Source organism: Rhinoderma darwinii, chromosome 5 (genome assembly GCF_050947455.1).
Source record: "Rhinoderma darwinii isolate aRhiDar2 chromosome 5, aRhiDar2.hap1, whole genome shotgun sequence".
NCBI lineage: Eukaryota > Metazoa > Chordata > Amphibia > Anura > Rhinodermatidae > Rhinoderma > Rhinoderma darwinii.
The window spans coordinates 94,945,305-94,959,912 of NC_134691.1; the positions used below are offsets into that span (position 1 = coordinate 94,945,305).

At 43.5% G+C, this 14,608-nt stretch overlaps 1 protein-coding gene across 2 annotated transcripts in view; it reads left to right on the forward strand.

Annotated features, from left to right (window-relative positions):
* Positions 1-14,608, forward strand: part of GAREM1 (GRB2 associated regulator of MAPK1 subtype 1) — a 124,158-nt gene that overhangs the window by 55,327 nt on the left and 54,223 nt on the right. The gene's annotated exons all lie outside the window — the stretch shown is intronic.

A 14,608-nucleotide genomic window follows, 5' to 3' on the forward strand; every position in this document is an offset into this window, starting at 1 on the left:
TCAACATTTTGGTGGAAATAATGTTGATATTAATTTTCACGGCCTAATTCTAATAAATTCTGCAAAAGACGTGTGGGGCCTAAATGCTCACTATACCCCTAGATAGATTCCTTAAGTGGTGTAGTTTCCCAAATGGGGTTACTTTTGGTGGGCTTCCACTGTTTCGGTCTCTCAGGGGCTTTGCAAATTCGACATGACACCCAAAAACATTCCAGCTAAATTTGAGCTCCAAAAGCCAAATAGCGCTCCTTCCCTTCTAAGCCCCGGTGTGGGTCCAAACAGTAGTTTATTACCACATATGGGGTATTTACGTAATCAGGAGAAATTGTTTTACAAATGTTGGGGCGCTTTTTCTCCTTTTATTCCTTGTAAAAATTAAAAATGGCTACCTTTTTTCAGAAAAAAAGTAGATTTTCATCTTCACATACTAATTCAAATAAATTTAGCAAAAAACTGTGGGTTCAAAATGCTAACTATACCCATAGATAAATTCCTTGACGGGTATAGTTTCCAAAATGGGGTCACTATTGGGGGGTTTCCACGGTTTTCTTCCCTCCAGTGCATTGCAAACGCGACACGGCACTGAAAACTATTCCAGCAAAATCAGAAATCCAAAATCCAAATGGTGCTCCTTCTCTTCTGAGGCCTGCTGTGGGTCCAAACAGCAATTTATTACCACATATGGGGTATTGCTATAATCGGAAGACATTGCTTTACATATGTTGGGGTGTTTTTTCTACTTTATTCCTTGTAAAAATTTAAAATTTCCTAATTTTTTCACAAAAAAAGTAGATTTTCACCTTCACATACTAATTCAAATAAATTTAGCAAAAAAACTGTGGGTTCAAAATGCTAACTATACCCATAGATAAATTCCTTGAGGGGTATAGTTTCCAAAATGGGGTCACTTTTGGGGTGTTTCCACTGTTTTGGCATCACAAGGCCTCCTCACACCTGACATGGTACCTAAAATATATTCTAATAAAATAGAGGCCCAAAATCCACTAGGTGCTCCTTTGCTTCTGAGGCCTGTGTTTCAGTCCATGACCGCGCTAGGGCCACATGTGGGGTATTTCTAAAAACTGCAGAATCTGGGCAATAAATATTGAGTTGCATTTCTTGGGTAAAACCTTCTGTGGTACAGAAAAAATTTATTACAAATGAATTTTTGAAGAAAAAAAATGAAATTTGTAAATTTCACCTCTACTTTGCTTTAATTCCTGTGAAACGCCTAAAGGGCTAAAATACTTTGTGAATGCTGTTTTGAATACTTTGATGGGTGCAGTTTTCAAAATGGGGTGATTTATGGTGACTTTCTAATATATAAGGCCCTCAAAGCCATTTCAGAACTGAACTGGTCCCTGAAAAAATAGCCTTTTGAAATTTTCTTGAAAATATGAGAAATTGCTGCTAAAGTTCTAAGCGTTGTAACGTCCTAGAAAAATAAAAGAATGTTCAAAAAACGATGCAAACATAAAGTAGACATATGGGAAATATAAACTAGTATGTATTTTGTGTGGTATTACTATCTGTTTTACAAGTAAATACATTAAAATTTAGAAAAATGCTAATTTTTGCTAATTTTCTCTAAATCTTGGCGTTTCTTACAAATAAATATTGAATTTAATGACAAAATTTTTTCAGTATCATAAAGTACAATATGTCACGAGAAAACAATCCCAGAATCGCTTGGATAGGTAAAAGCATTCTGGAGTTATTACCACATAAAGTGACACATGTCAGATTTGCAAAAATGGGGCTGGTCCTGAAGGCCAAAACAGGCTTAGACACTAAGGGGTTAATTGATGCCCCGATACTTAAATGTCCTGTATGCCTGGCCAAAACCACGCTCACATGCGCTAAACATTGTTGATCTGTGCACACTTCATGGATTATCTATTGTTCTTGGCATCAGACACCTCTGTGGGGGATCAAGATAGCAAATAGTATTTTAAAGTGTCGGGGAGAGAGTGGCACAAACCTGCATCTTTGATTACGGTATAATTTTGTCTTCATCTTCCAGATATGTTTTATCTCTACGCAAAAGACTTTTATTCCATAAGATTAGGCTAAATAAGGTGGAATCCAGGAGTCTGTACAGAAAATCTAAGAGCACTTTTGGAGAGTCATACTAGAGGTGCTTTCAGTTGAAAAGTGTCGTGCCACAGGCAGGAACCTACCATGAAGTTTAGTGCCACAGGCAGGAACCTACCATGAAGTTTAGTGCCACAGGCAGGAACCTACCATGAAGTTTAGTGCCACAGGCAGGAACCTACCATGATGTTTAGTGCCACAGGCAGGAACCTACCATGATGTTTAGTGCCACAGGCAGGAACCTACCATGAAGTTTAGTGCCACAGGCAGGAACCTACCATGAAGTTTAGTGCCACAGGCAGGAACCTACCATGAAGTTTGTTGGGTATAGAAGGTGGCATGACCGTAATCTGATAGCTTAGTCTTTGGCACTGTTTCAATACTGGGGTTCAGGCGTATCCAACTAGGGTAACACCTGCATGGGGTGATAGGTCCGCTGCCTTCCCTATAGTGTATGTTTGAGATTTTATGGAAATCAGATTTGAAGTCTGTGTGGGAACAAGGACTGGGATATAGTTCGTTACAACACCGTTAAACATTTTTGCAGCATTTTACTTTAGAGAAATGATCGCTGTACGGCACAGATCATAATCAGACTTTGTCACACTTGGTGCACGTCTACCCAGGTACAGCAAGTATGAAGCTGCTGTAAAGACACACAGTAAGACGTTTGATCACCCGGACTAGCTACTTTGAATAAAATTTAGGTAAAACTATAGCTCCGGATGGTTGCTGAGGAGCACTGTAATATTTTGGATCTTGTATATAACAAATCTTATTAATGGAATAGGTATACCATAGAATAAAAACAAAGTGACGAGTAAATCCAGTGTGTGAGTGCTTGACCTGGTCCGATAACTTGGCGTTTGTTAGGTATGTGGTAGTGTGTAGCGCTAGTTTGTCGCCTCTTTCATCGAATGAAGCGATGACAGGAGTTTTGGATGTTTTTTTTTGTTTTGTTTTGTTTTTTATTGAAGCCAAGGAAATTAAGATGCTATCCAACATGCTATATTAAAAGCACTGCCACGACTTCCGGTTCCGGCGCTGGGGATGCAGGACGCGAGTGACTGAGCTCCCGCTCCCGTCCAGCCTGTAAGCTCGCAAAAGTCGCTACGGCGACGATAATCAGCGGGGAAGTCACCAGCCCTGCACACGGCAACATCATCGGTGGTGCCTGTATGGACAGGTACCTCCTCAGAAGCGCGCAGAAGCCAGCCATGGAGGAATCAGCCGCGGCCGTGGTAAAGGGAGGTAAGATGGCGGCGCTTCCCGCCACTGCGACCCTGCTATACACGCAGGAAGATGAGCTGCAGCACCATCAGTCCCAGCTTTCAAGCCCGGCAGAGCATGTACTGTCCGCTCTTCCAGTAGCCATTGACTATGTAACCCTGGCCGAAGTAGCCAAACAGATAGCGCCAGACCTGCAAAAGGCGCTGGAAAAAACGGTGCAAGATTCTCTAAACCGCGTGCATGCGGAGCTGGCACAAGTCACTATCAGAGCTGATGAGTTAGAACAGCGTATGACGCTGCTGGAGGATGAAAATGAACGCCTGCAATCCAAACTCAGAGGGGTGCTGTCTGTTACTACGCAGTTGGGGGACAAGGTGGAGGATCTGGAAAATCGCTCCAGGAGGAGCAACCTGCGGCTGGTGGGGCTGAAAGAAGCGGTGATATCTGCTGATTTGCAACGAGTGTGTGAGAGGACATTGCCGGAAGCCTAAGGTCTCCCCCGTCCATGCCGGGTGGAGAGGGCGCATAGAGTGGGGCCGGACCCCAGAAACCTCCCAGCAACAGCTGACCACAATTCACATCGTCCCAGACAAGTGATCTTCAAACTGTTGGATTACAATGACAAGGTGGCACTCATGAAAGCTTTCCGCAGCAGATCGCGTCTTTTGGAAATAATGGGCATGAAAGTGCTACTATTTGAGGATTTCTCGGCGGAGGTTGCAAAACGAAGGCGGGCTTTCAGCAAGATCTGCACCGCGCTGTTCCAAGCGAGAATACGCTTTAGCCTGCAGTACCCAGCCATCCTGCGGGTGTTTCAAGAGAACGGGCAGAATAAGGTTTTCACCACTCCACAGGAAGCAGAGGACGCACTTGCGGAGCTTTGTGGGAACGGATCACAGCAAGAGGAGCGTCACAGTCCAGTACATAGTCCGCAGCGCAAGTCAAGAGAAGACCAAAGGAACCGGCTAAATATGGAGCGTACCTGGGCAGAAGCCTTAATGCCCACACCTGGAAGATCCCGGGGGGGTCAAACCGGAAATAGAGGGGACTCTCCGAACACGGGACCGCACCCGATCCACGTCTCCTGATTGACGGACGAAGTCCTTTTTGGCGCATTTTATTTAAGCTGTTGTGATGATGATTTTGTGGACGCTGTAGACCAATTGCAGATTCCGACCAGCTACAGATAAGTTTACAGATAATCTGAAAGTTATTGAGGGGGATATTTTGCGGTCTTATACAGCACTATGTACCGGTCAATAGTTGACCTATTGTTACAATGTTATCAAGGTTTAAGTATATGCATTCTGATATTTCCCTGCATTTTCACTGCAAGATATTTGTGAGGGAGTTAGATCATGATCTGAGATTGTCCCTGGTGGGCGGGATTGACCGGGAGTGATACAATGCCTCTCCCACGGAAGGGATTAGTGTTATCTGTTACAATGGCAGACTGAGGGAAATTGTGGTAGGAGATAGGGGACACGGAGGTAGGGAAACCTTGAAGCGAAGCAAGGTTCATAGGGAAATGGGAGGATGCAATCCTAACGGACTCTAGGCTGTTAAAGTAATGATAAGGGAATGGACATAAGGGTGCGCAGGCGACAAAGAGGTACTGAGGGGGCAAGGGCAGGTGTTACTTCCTCATGGAAGGAGCCATATAGGCAGGCTGGGGGGGAGGGGGAGGGAGGGTCTGCGTTCTGGCATAACAGAAAAAAGTGAAGTCACATACACCAGTGGGTATTAAGGGACTGCTAACCCTTGCCGCAGGTGATTTTATGATTTTGTTAGGTAAGGGATGGTTGGCCTTGTTGGTTCTGGCTTACAAGCCAGGGTTTGGTTATGATGTTAATGTTAATGTTTGTACATGGCTCTTGGGAAAAGACGGATCTGACTCCCTGGACTCCACACGACTTTTAGGCACTTTAGCTCATCTTAAACACGGTCCAATAACATGAAAATAGTTTCTTGGAACGTTAAAGGGCTGAGATCCCCACAGAAACGGACCAAACTTTTAAGGCACATGAAACGATTGCATCCTGATGTGGCCCTATTGCAGGAAACTCACCTTACCGAGCCGGAGTTTAAGTATTTGCAAAAGTTCTTGGTGGGTCAGGTTTTTGGCTCGTCGGCAAGGGAGGGTAAGGCGGGAGTTATAATTCTGGTACATAAAAACTTTGCGTTTACGCTGGTGTCCCAGGAGCGGGATGACGAGGGCCGTTGGATCCATCTAGTGATGGAGCATGAAGGGGAAACCATCAGTATTTATAATGTATATGGCCCAAATACGGTTAACACTGGTTTTTTTGGTCACTTGGAAACCCAACTCCAGCAGGATCGCACTAGGTTTTTGATTTTAGGGGGAGACCTTAACACTGTAAGGTCTTCAAAGGAGGATAGGAGCGCAGGGACTAGTTCGCAGAGAAGCAGAGATAGGATCTTGCCCGACTTTTTAAGACACACGGCCCTAATAGATGCGTGGAGGAGTTTACACCCAGATGCGCGGGAATATACACATTTCTCTCATGTTCATCAGTCATGGTCGCGTATTGATTATTTGTTAATGGCGCGACGTTTACGTGAAGCGTCAATTGAAGATCTAGTTATTTCAGACCATGCTCCGGTTACCATTACATTGGCTGACACAGTAGCTAGAGGAACGGATTTTATCTGGAGGTTTCCCGCTTTTCTGGCAAAGGATGAGGGCTTTACACAGAAGCTTAAGGGGTGGTGGATGGAATTTGATGGGGATAATGTAGCGCATCGCTCGGAACCGTCATTGTATTGGCGTACAGCCAAGGCGGTAATAAGAGGGAAAATCATGCAGTATATGTCTAATCTTAAACGTAAGACGACCGAAGGATACAAGGCAGCGAGCGACAGATTGCGGCGTGCGTACACAGCATTCCTACATTCGCCATCAATGCTATTGGGGGAGGAATGGAAGGAAGCCAAGCGACAGTTTGATCAATGGTTAGACAAAAGAGAGAGTATTTACCAGTCCCAATTTGCTGATTTAATGCGTTTCGGCAATAAGGCGGGCAAATTATTAGCGCGGTTAGCAAAGGGGAGGTATGCACCGGCACATATTTCAACACTTAAAGAATCAAACGGAACTCCTACCTCGGACCCCCAAAAAATTAATACCATATTAAGTAAATATTACCAAGCCCTTTACTCAGAAACACCCATAGATCTCCAAAAAGGGAGGGAATTTTTGGAGAAGGTGAAGTTGCCAGGGCTCACCCAGGAGCAGAATGGTCATTTGAACGCGGAGATTACACTAGAGGAAGTTTGGAGCGCCATTAAAACATTATCTAACGGAAAGGCCCCGGGTCCGGATGGATTCACAAGGGAGTTTTTCAAATCTCTGAGAGAAGAAATCAGCCCTACCTTGGTGGCATATTATAATACTTTACTAGGAACGGGAGCTTTACCAGCAGAGGCCAAGGTAGCGCATATAAAGGTGTTACCCAAGAAGGAGAAGAATCCTCTTGACCCGGGGTCGTACCGCCCTATCTCGCTGATAGATCAAGATCAGAAATTGCTCACCAAAATTTTGGCCAATCGACTGGCTATGTATCTACCCATACTGGTGGGAAAATCTCAGGTAGGCTTTGTAAAGGGCAGGGCTGCAGTGACAAATTTACGCAAGGTATTGACGGTGCTAGAAACAGTCAGGCAAGATCCCCAGCCAGGTACCAGGCCGGCACTTTTAGCGCTAGACGCAGAGAAAGCCTTTGATAACATACAATGGGAATGGCTGGGGATGGTGCTAGACAAAATGAACATTCAGGGAGATTTCCGGGTCTTCCTGAAGGGAGTCTACAATAGCCCGCAAGCACGTGTTCACTCCTCGGGGTTCCTATCCGATCCCTTCCAATTACATAAAGGAACACGACAGGGTTGCCCCTGGTCGCCCCTGCTATTCAATCTAGCACTGGAACCTATGGCCAGATTCTTGGAGGAATCGGATATGTTCAGAGGCATTCAAGTGGGATCTTGTGCAGTGAAATTAGCCCTTTTCGCTGATGATGTCATACTTTTTATGTCAAACCCTCAGGAGCATTTAGGGAAGGTTTTTCAATTTTTGCAGGAATTTGGGCAATGCTCGGGATACAAAGTCAATATAGCTAAGAGCGAACTGCTGGAGTTGGGCAGGCCATTGCCAAAGACCTTTTGGCAATCCTTGAGTTGCGGGATATCACCGGTGGAACACTGCATTACCTATCTGGGTATCAAAATAGGGAGGGTACCAGACACTCTGTATGGCTTAAATTATCCCCCGTTAATTAAAAAAATACAAGCGGAACTCACTAGATGGGGCCAATTGCCGTTGTCCCTCTTGGGAAGATGTCATCTGATCAAGATGGTTAGTTTTCCTAGATTGCTATACCCCTTTCAAACGCTACCTCTCTTATTGAAGCATGTGGATGTCTCGAAATTGACGGCTTCATTCACTAAATTTATATGGGCAGGAAAAAGGCCGCGTATAGCACTCACCAAGTTCATGATGGGTAAACAAGAAGGGGGTGTGAACTTTCCGAATGTCAGGGGTTATAACGTGGTCTGTCTTTTGCGTCATGTAGTAGATTGGCTTCATGAAACAAGCAATTATTCCAATTTAGATCTGGAAGGGGAGTATGCTTCACCTTGGAACCTGAAAGCTTTGTTACATTGTAGAATCGCTTCTCTTCCGTGCCGTCTCAAAACCTCCATTGTATTGAGAGATACAGTTCTAGCTTGGAAAGTGGTACGTAAGCAGTTTGGGTTACCCCACCTGGTATCGAAGTATATGCCGTTGAGCGGTCATCCGGAGTTTTTACCGGGAATGGACAAGGGGGAAGGAATTGCCTCATGGGGGAGGGTAGGCATTGATAGCGCAGGGGATCTTATGCATACAGAGGAAAAGAGGTGGTTAACTGGGGAGGAAATCACCGCTAAACTCAGACCCATAGTAGATAGAGTCAATTTTTTGCAAGTACTTCAGGTACGAACATTTTGTACCTCCAGGCTCAGGGATTTGAGTAAGGAAGCTACTACGCACACTCTGGATGAGGTCATAGGTCCAACAACTGGGCGGGCGACCATTTCAGGAATGTATAGAGCATTGAGAGAGGGTTTTGTTCGTCCGCAATTAAGGATTAGTTTTAAAAGCTGGGAACGGTGGACTCAGGATCCAGATATAGGAGAGACCATACTGGGGGGTTGGGAGATGGTACGGAAGAGTGTGATAAATGAGAGCTGGAGGGAAACCTATTTCAAGTTGATGCATGCAGCTATATATGGCTTTAATATCTTGCCCTCACAATATTTCCCTGATCGCATTACAAGTTGTCCCAAGTGCAATACACCACTGACGAATTTGTGGCATGGAGTGTGGGGGTGTGTACATACGAAACGATTTTGGGGGATGGTACAGAAATATATTAAGGACCATTGGAAAACGAATCTCCCAATGACGCCTCAAGCGCTACTATTCCATCAGGCGCGGCCGCCAGAGGAAGAGGGTGCTCGAGGAGTAAGATCACCTCCCGTGTTGGTGCACACGATTTTACTGGTAGCCTTGAGATGCCTCCTGAGTAAATGGTTAGAGGCAGATACGCCGGGGTTAGAATTGATTGTGTCACGGCTGAAACAGTTATTGGTTCTTGAGAGGGTGGAGGTGGAAAGGCGGAAGGAAACGGGAACCAAGAAGCTATTTGATAAGTGGCAAGTATTTATAGAAACGCAATGTACAACAGCCGAAATAGCGGAAATTGTTAGGCCTTTCCAGTACACAAAGTGGTACTGCACGCAGCTCTTGGCAGGCGTTTTAGGGAGGATGCAACTGTGAACCAGCTGGGGGAGAAAGGATGAGTGGAAACTCATTGATGATCTAGGTGGTGTTGGAGTTGGGGGAGTCATGTTTGTTTGGTCCATCTGAAGATCGACAATTATGCCATGTTTCTATGTTGGTGTGTTTATATGTTATGTTGAATTTAATTTAAAAGTTAATCCCATGACAGTTGAGTGCTGCGCACTCATGATGTAACTCTTACGTGAAATGTTTGTAAGAAAATGTGAAAACTGACAATAAAAAGGATATTTAAAACAAAAAAGCACTGCCACGTAGTGACAAATCCTTAAGATATACAAAGCCCCCATCTGACCGTTTCAGGAGATGATACAAGGTCTAACCAATGTGTTTTGTTCTTTTGGGAAGTGAATATAGAGTAATGTTCTTTTGATCAAGAATTGAAGCATCTGCCTTACATGCTGTTCTTATAAATATAAATTCCAAATACAGTAAGGGTCCGTCCACACAGAGCTTTTTTGGCGGTGATTTTGACATAGAAGCTGCGTTGGAATCGGCGCCAAAAAACTCCTTCCATTGATCTCAATGGGAGGCAAAGCATTTTTTTTTCCCCCGTGCGGCTTTTGGCCGCTCGCGAGGGTAAAAAAGCGGCTTTTCTTCCTGCGGTTTCCACCTCTGACCTTGCATTGAAATCAATGGGAGGCATATAAAACTCGCGACATTTGTTTAGTACAGGAGCCCCATGTTTTTTTTTCTGCTTTCCGTTAATTTCAATATAAGGTCAGAGGTGGAGACCGCGGCATGCCAAGAGCCGCCTGGAGAAAAAAAGCCGCCTCTGCCTCCCATTGAAATCGGTGGGGGGGGGGGGCGCGATTTTTGCCGTTTTTTTGGCGCTGACTCCAACGCGGTTTCCGCATCAAAATCGGCGCCAAAAAACTCAGTGTGAACAGGGCCTAAAGGAATTCTGAGGCATATTTTTCTGCCTGCAAAAAACTCAATCTGAACAGGGCCTAAGTGTCTATCCTACAGATTGTTTATATAGGAAGAAGAATGGTGAGTGAGCATGTTAAGGGTATGTTCACACGCCCGATTTACGGACGTAATTCAGTCGTTTTACGCTTCGAATTACGCCTGAAAAAACGGCTCCAGACCGTCTGCAAACATCTGCCCATTGAATTCAATGGGTCTTACGGTGTTCTGTGCAGACGAGGTGTATTTTTATGCGTCACTGTCAAAAGACTGCGCGTAAAAAGATGCCCGCCTCAAAGAAGTGCATGTCACTTCTTGGGACGTAAGTGAAGCCGTTTTTCATTGACTCCATTGAAAAACGGCTCCAATTACGTCCGTAAACAGCTCCGTAATTTCAGACGTATTTGGCGTTGCCGTGTGAACATACCCTTATTCTGAAAGCTAAATGATGTGGTTCAGCACTTGGACTAAATGTCTAGCCCAGGATAACATCTCCAAGAAACTTGTATGTTACCCACCAGACTCTAAAATTGGTGTCTTCTGCAAGTGGCCCTAAAATATGTGCCCTTTTGAATTTGTTGGTGCCATGTAATAGTTTCTAAATGCATAATATAGGAAAATACCAAACCTTCTGATATACTTACTTTTGCAGCTATGCACTGTACCCCCACCACTCCCTCTACGCTTCCTTGTGAAATAAGGATCTGTTTTTGAGTGCCATGGGTCTTGCAGGTAAAGCTTAGGAATCCTCTATTATAACCATAGGAAGATGTGTGGCGGCCACACATTTATCCTGCTTTCCCCGCAGGGGAATGATGGTATTACATGGCGCCTATTGAAATAAATGGCCGACCATGTTCTACATTGTCTCAGAGTTCTTCAGAGCAGAAGCCGCTTTTTTTTGTGATTCTCTGCTCTGTCTAATAGAGAGGGGTGCTGAGTGTGGGACCCCCCTCTGATAGCTTATATTTATCTATATACTTATATAATATTTATATACTGTACATGGCCTTAATAAATACATTGTGATATAGGCAGCAACCGGCTGTATCTTAGACCTGAATTTACAAATAAAAACATATGTGTCTCTTTCTGCAAGATCCTAAAGCTTTTCTTTGCTGTGGAGGAGGAAAAAATGGAAAAGCTGAAGAGTTAACTGAGTTATAGAATGATGTCAGGGATTGTTGGGAGACATACGTATTGATTAAGGAGCATTGTGTTGACCTGAAATCCCATCCTCCCTGTTCTTGCTCTTTTTTTTGTGCCTCCTCCTTAGCAACACTGACTTTTCTCCCTATAGAGTAAGCGCTCCTCTTCTCTTGTCTAGGCTCCAGTATGTATATTCAGATTCTTACTTCGTAGTTTAGACTCTAAACGAATTCTCTCCAAGTAACCAAATTAGAATGTGAACTGGTCATACACATTACATGTTACATCTATCGTGTGCACGTTCTTCTGGCTGGAGATAAATGGCTGCCCAACACCCTACGATTGCTTATCTCTTGGAGAAAACAAAGGATCTGACCGGTAATGCCAGTCTGTTGGATCCTTGTTTCCCCCCGGCAGTAGGCGCTGGGACTTTATGGCGTTCCCCCACAAATGTTTTATTGTCCGAGGTCCCATTGAAGTCCACTAGATCTGCAGACAGAAATCTTATGTCTTTTGCTGGCCTTGCTGCTATTTCCATCCATAAAATAGCCACTGGCGTTTTATGCGGTAATCTAGAGATACAGATCGTTGGAGTAAGATGCGCCTAATTTATAAAAAGGTGCACGTCTCTTAATAAATTAGGTATGTTTCTGGCCATCCGTGCACCAATGAGTCAAATCTACGCCAGACATGACCTGGCGTAGATTTGCGCTATAATTTACACCAGTTTCTGGCGTATATTATAGTAAACTTGTCTCGCTGCAAGGGCCGCGTCCCTTTCACTAAGCCCCATCTGCTTTTAAGAAGAGTGCCGTAAACTGCACAAAAGTCGCAATTTTCCCACGCCAGAATACAGGCATTAGAAAAAGTTGTAAAAAATTGCCTATAATATCCTTTGTCTGGTTTATGCCTGTGACATTCTTTTATCATTTGTGAGTACAGTATATGTTATAAATACTTTTAATATACAGAATATGTGACTTTGTTCATGTAAAAATCCAGACAAATCAAAGTCAAACTTTTTCCAGATTCCTTAAATCAGGTTATGTTACCGGAAGTGGTGCGGCGGAAACCAGCGTCTTGGCAGCTCAATCAAAACTATGGGTAGTAGTTGTTTTTTTGTTTTCTTTTTGTCTGTGGATGGCAGAATCCGTAGTTCTATGAAATGTTCTCGGACACTTAAGGCTATGTTCATACTGCGTTTTTTGCTGGCTGAATTTCTGTTTGGACGTTTGAGGCAGATTTTCCTCACCCTGCACCGATTGCCGCAAAATATTAATTGAATGTCTATATAAACATGAATATCAATAAAACAAAGCATCTCTATATAATCCGTCAGCTCGGTGACGACATTGATGCATAGCGGAAATGACCCAGAACTTTTTGTCCTTACGATGGATATATAATGAAATCCTTCTTCTGCACCAAAAAAATAAATAAATCCCGGAGCTGCTGAAGTGAGATGTGTAGGCAGAGGAAACATCTCGCTCCTTTCCTGGGTATACGTTCTATGACCTTGACTCTGCTCCATGATAAACAGGCAGAGGTACAAGTGTAGGATGTTGGAATCTAGTTTTCCACTTGAATAAATCCAGTTCTACTAACAGGAATTCCTCTGGAATGTACGATTTACAGCATTTACATCAATGAGCTCCTTACATTGCTAATGTGTCCTATTACACAGTGTGCGTTTTGTTAACATTTGCTGCTTGTGTTTCAGTGGTGGTTTGTGCTGTGCTGTAGCTATTGTTCTTTCTTCATGTTTTTTATAACGCACCATGCAAATGATTTCTCTAGTAAGGTTGTGTAGATTTTATTACTTCCTATTAAGGAAATATTTTGCCTGTTTTAGTGAACTTTTCCACGACAAGTTTTAATAAGTAACCAGTACATCCTTAAGTTTTCTTTTACTGTGAAACTCTTAACATTTCTTTTACTTTTAAGGCCCCATGCACACGAATGTGCTTTTGCGGCCGCAATTCCCCCGAAAATCCACGGGAGAATTGCGGCCCTATTTATTCCTATGGGCCCATGCACACGACAGTGGTTTCCACGGTCCGTGCATTTCCCAGGAGCCTGGACTGCAGAAAGAACAGGCATGTCTTATTACGGCCATGTTCTGCGGTCCAGGATCATATGAAATAATGCACGCGGCCATGTGCACGGCCCGCGATTTGCCGTGCACAAAATGGCTACGGTTGTGTGCATGAGGCCTAACTGTTTCTTTATTTTGCACTTATGTACAATCTATTCATTTCAGTATGCAAACAAAAGTTCAGACATACAAACAGTTAAAGCGGCTCTGTCACCAGTTTCATACTTCCCTATCTCCTACCGAATCTAATAAACGCTTTGATGCTGATTACTGTTGGTTTTTTAAAAAAAAACATTTATTAGGGCCGAAGTTATGAGCAGTTTAACATTTATGCAAATTTTTTGTAAAAGCCCAACTGGGCGCTTTTGTTTTGCTTTAACCAAGTGGGCATTGTAAAGAGAAGTTCATGATGCTGACCAATCAGCGTCATACATTTCTCTTCATTCATGCCCAGCTATAGTCACAGCACAGCGTGATCTCGCGAGATCCCGCTTTGCCGTCACTCCCGCAGTTCCTTCACTGGAGCGTCAGGAGAATGACCAGACATCGCATCCAGCCAGCAGGGGGCTGGAGGCGATGTCTTGTCACTGTCCCCATGCGCTTCTCTTTACAATGCCCACTTGGTTAAAGTAAAAAAAAGCGCCCAGTTGGGCTTTTACTAAAAATTAGCATAAATGTTAAAATTCTCATAACTTTGTCCCTAATAACTACTGTACTGTTTTTTTTAAAAAAACAAACCATTTATCAGCATCGAACCGTTTATTAGATTAGGTAGGAGATACCGAAGTATGAAACTGATGACAGAGCCTCTTTAAAAATCTAGTTTCGGTGTCTGACCTACATTAGGGGGAAAGAGAAAATAAAAAGACAAAATAGTAAAGAAAATAAAAAATCAGAAAGAAAAAGGCTTAGTAATTAGGGAAAACTGTATTTGATTTCTAATGAAGAGGTAAATTATTAGTCCAGCAGACACATTTGTTATGTAGGTTAACCAAATACCCCTGTACCCCTTGAGAAATCTGATGGCGAAACGCACGTCTGGGTCCTGTGGTGGTTTGTCCAGTGGTCTTTCTTCCCTTTTTGTGGATACATATCCCATTATGGGTTCCTATTTGTACGGTCAATAGTAAGGAGCCTATTGAGGCATCTTGTGGCTCTATAGGTTTCATTTACTGGTATAGTTGTCGTATGCATATTGTTGTTCCAGTTACCTATACTGGAATTAGATTTCTTTATACCTCACTTGGGGTTTATATGTATTTGTATACCAAATC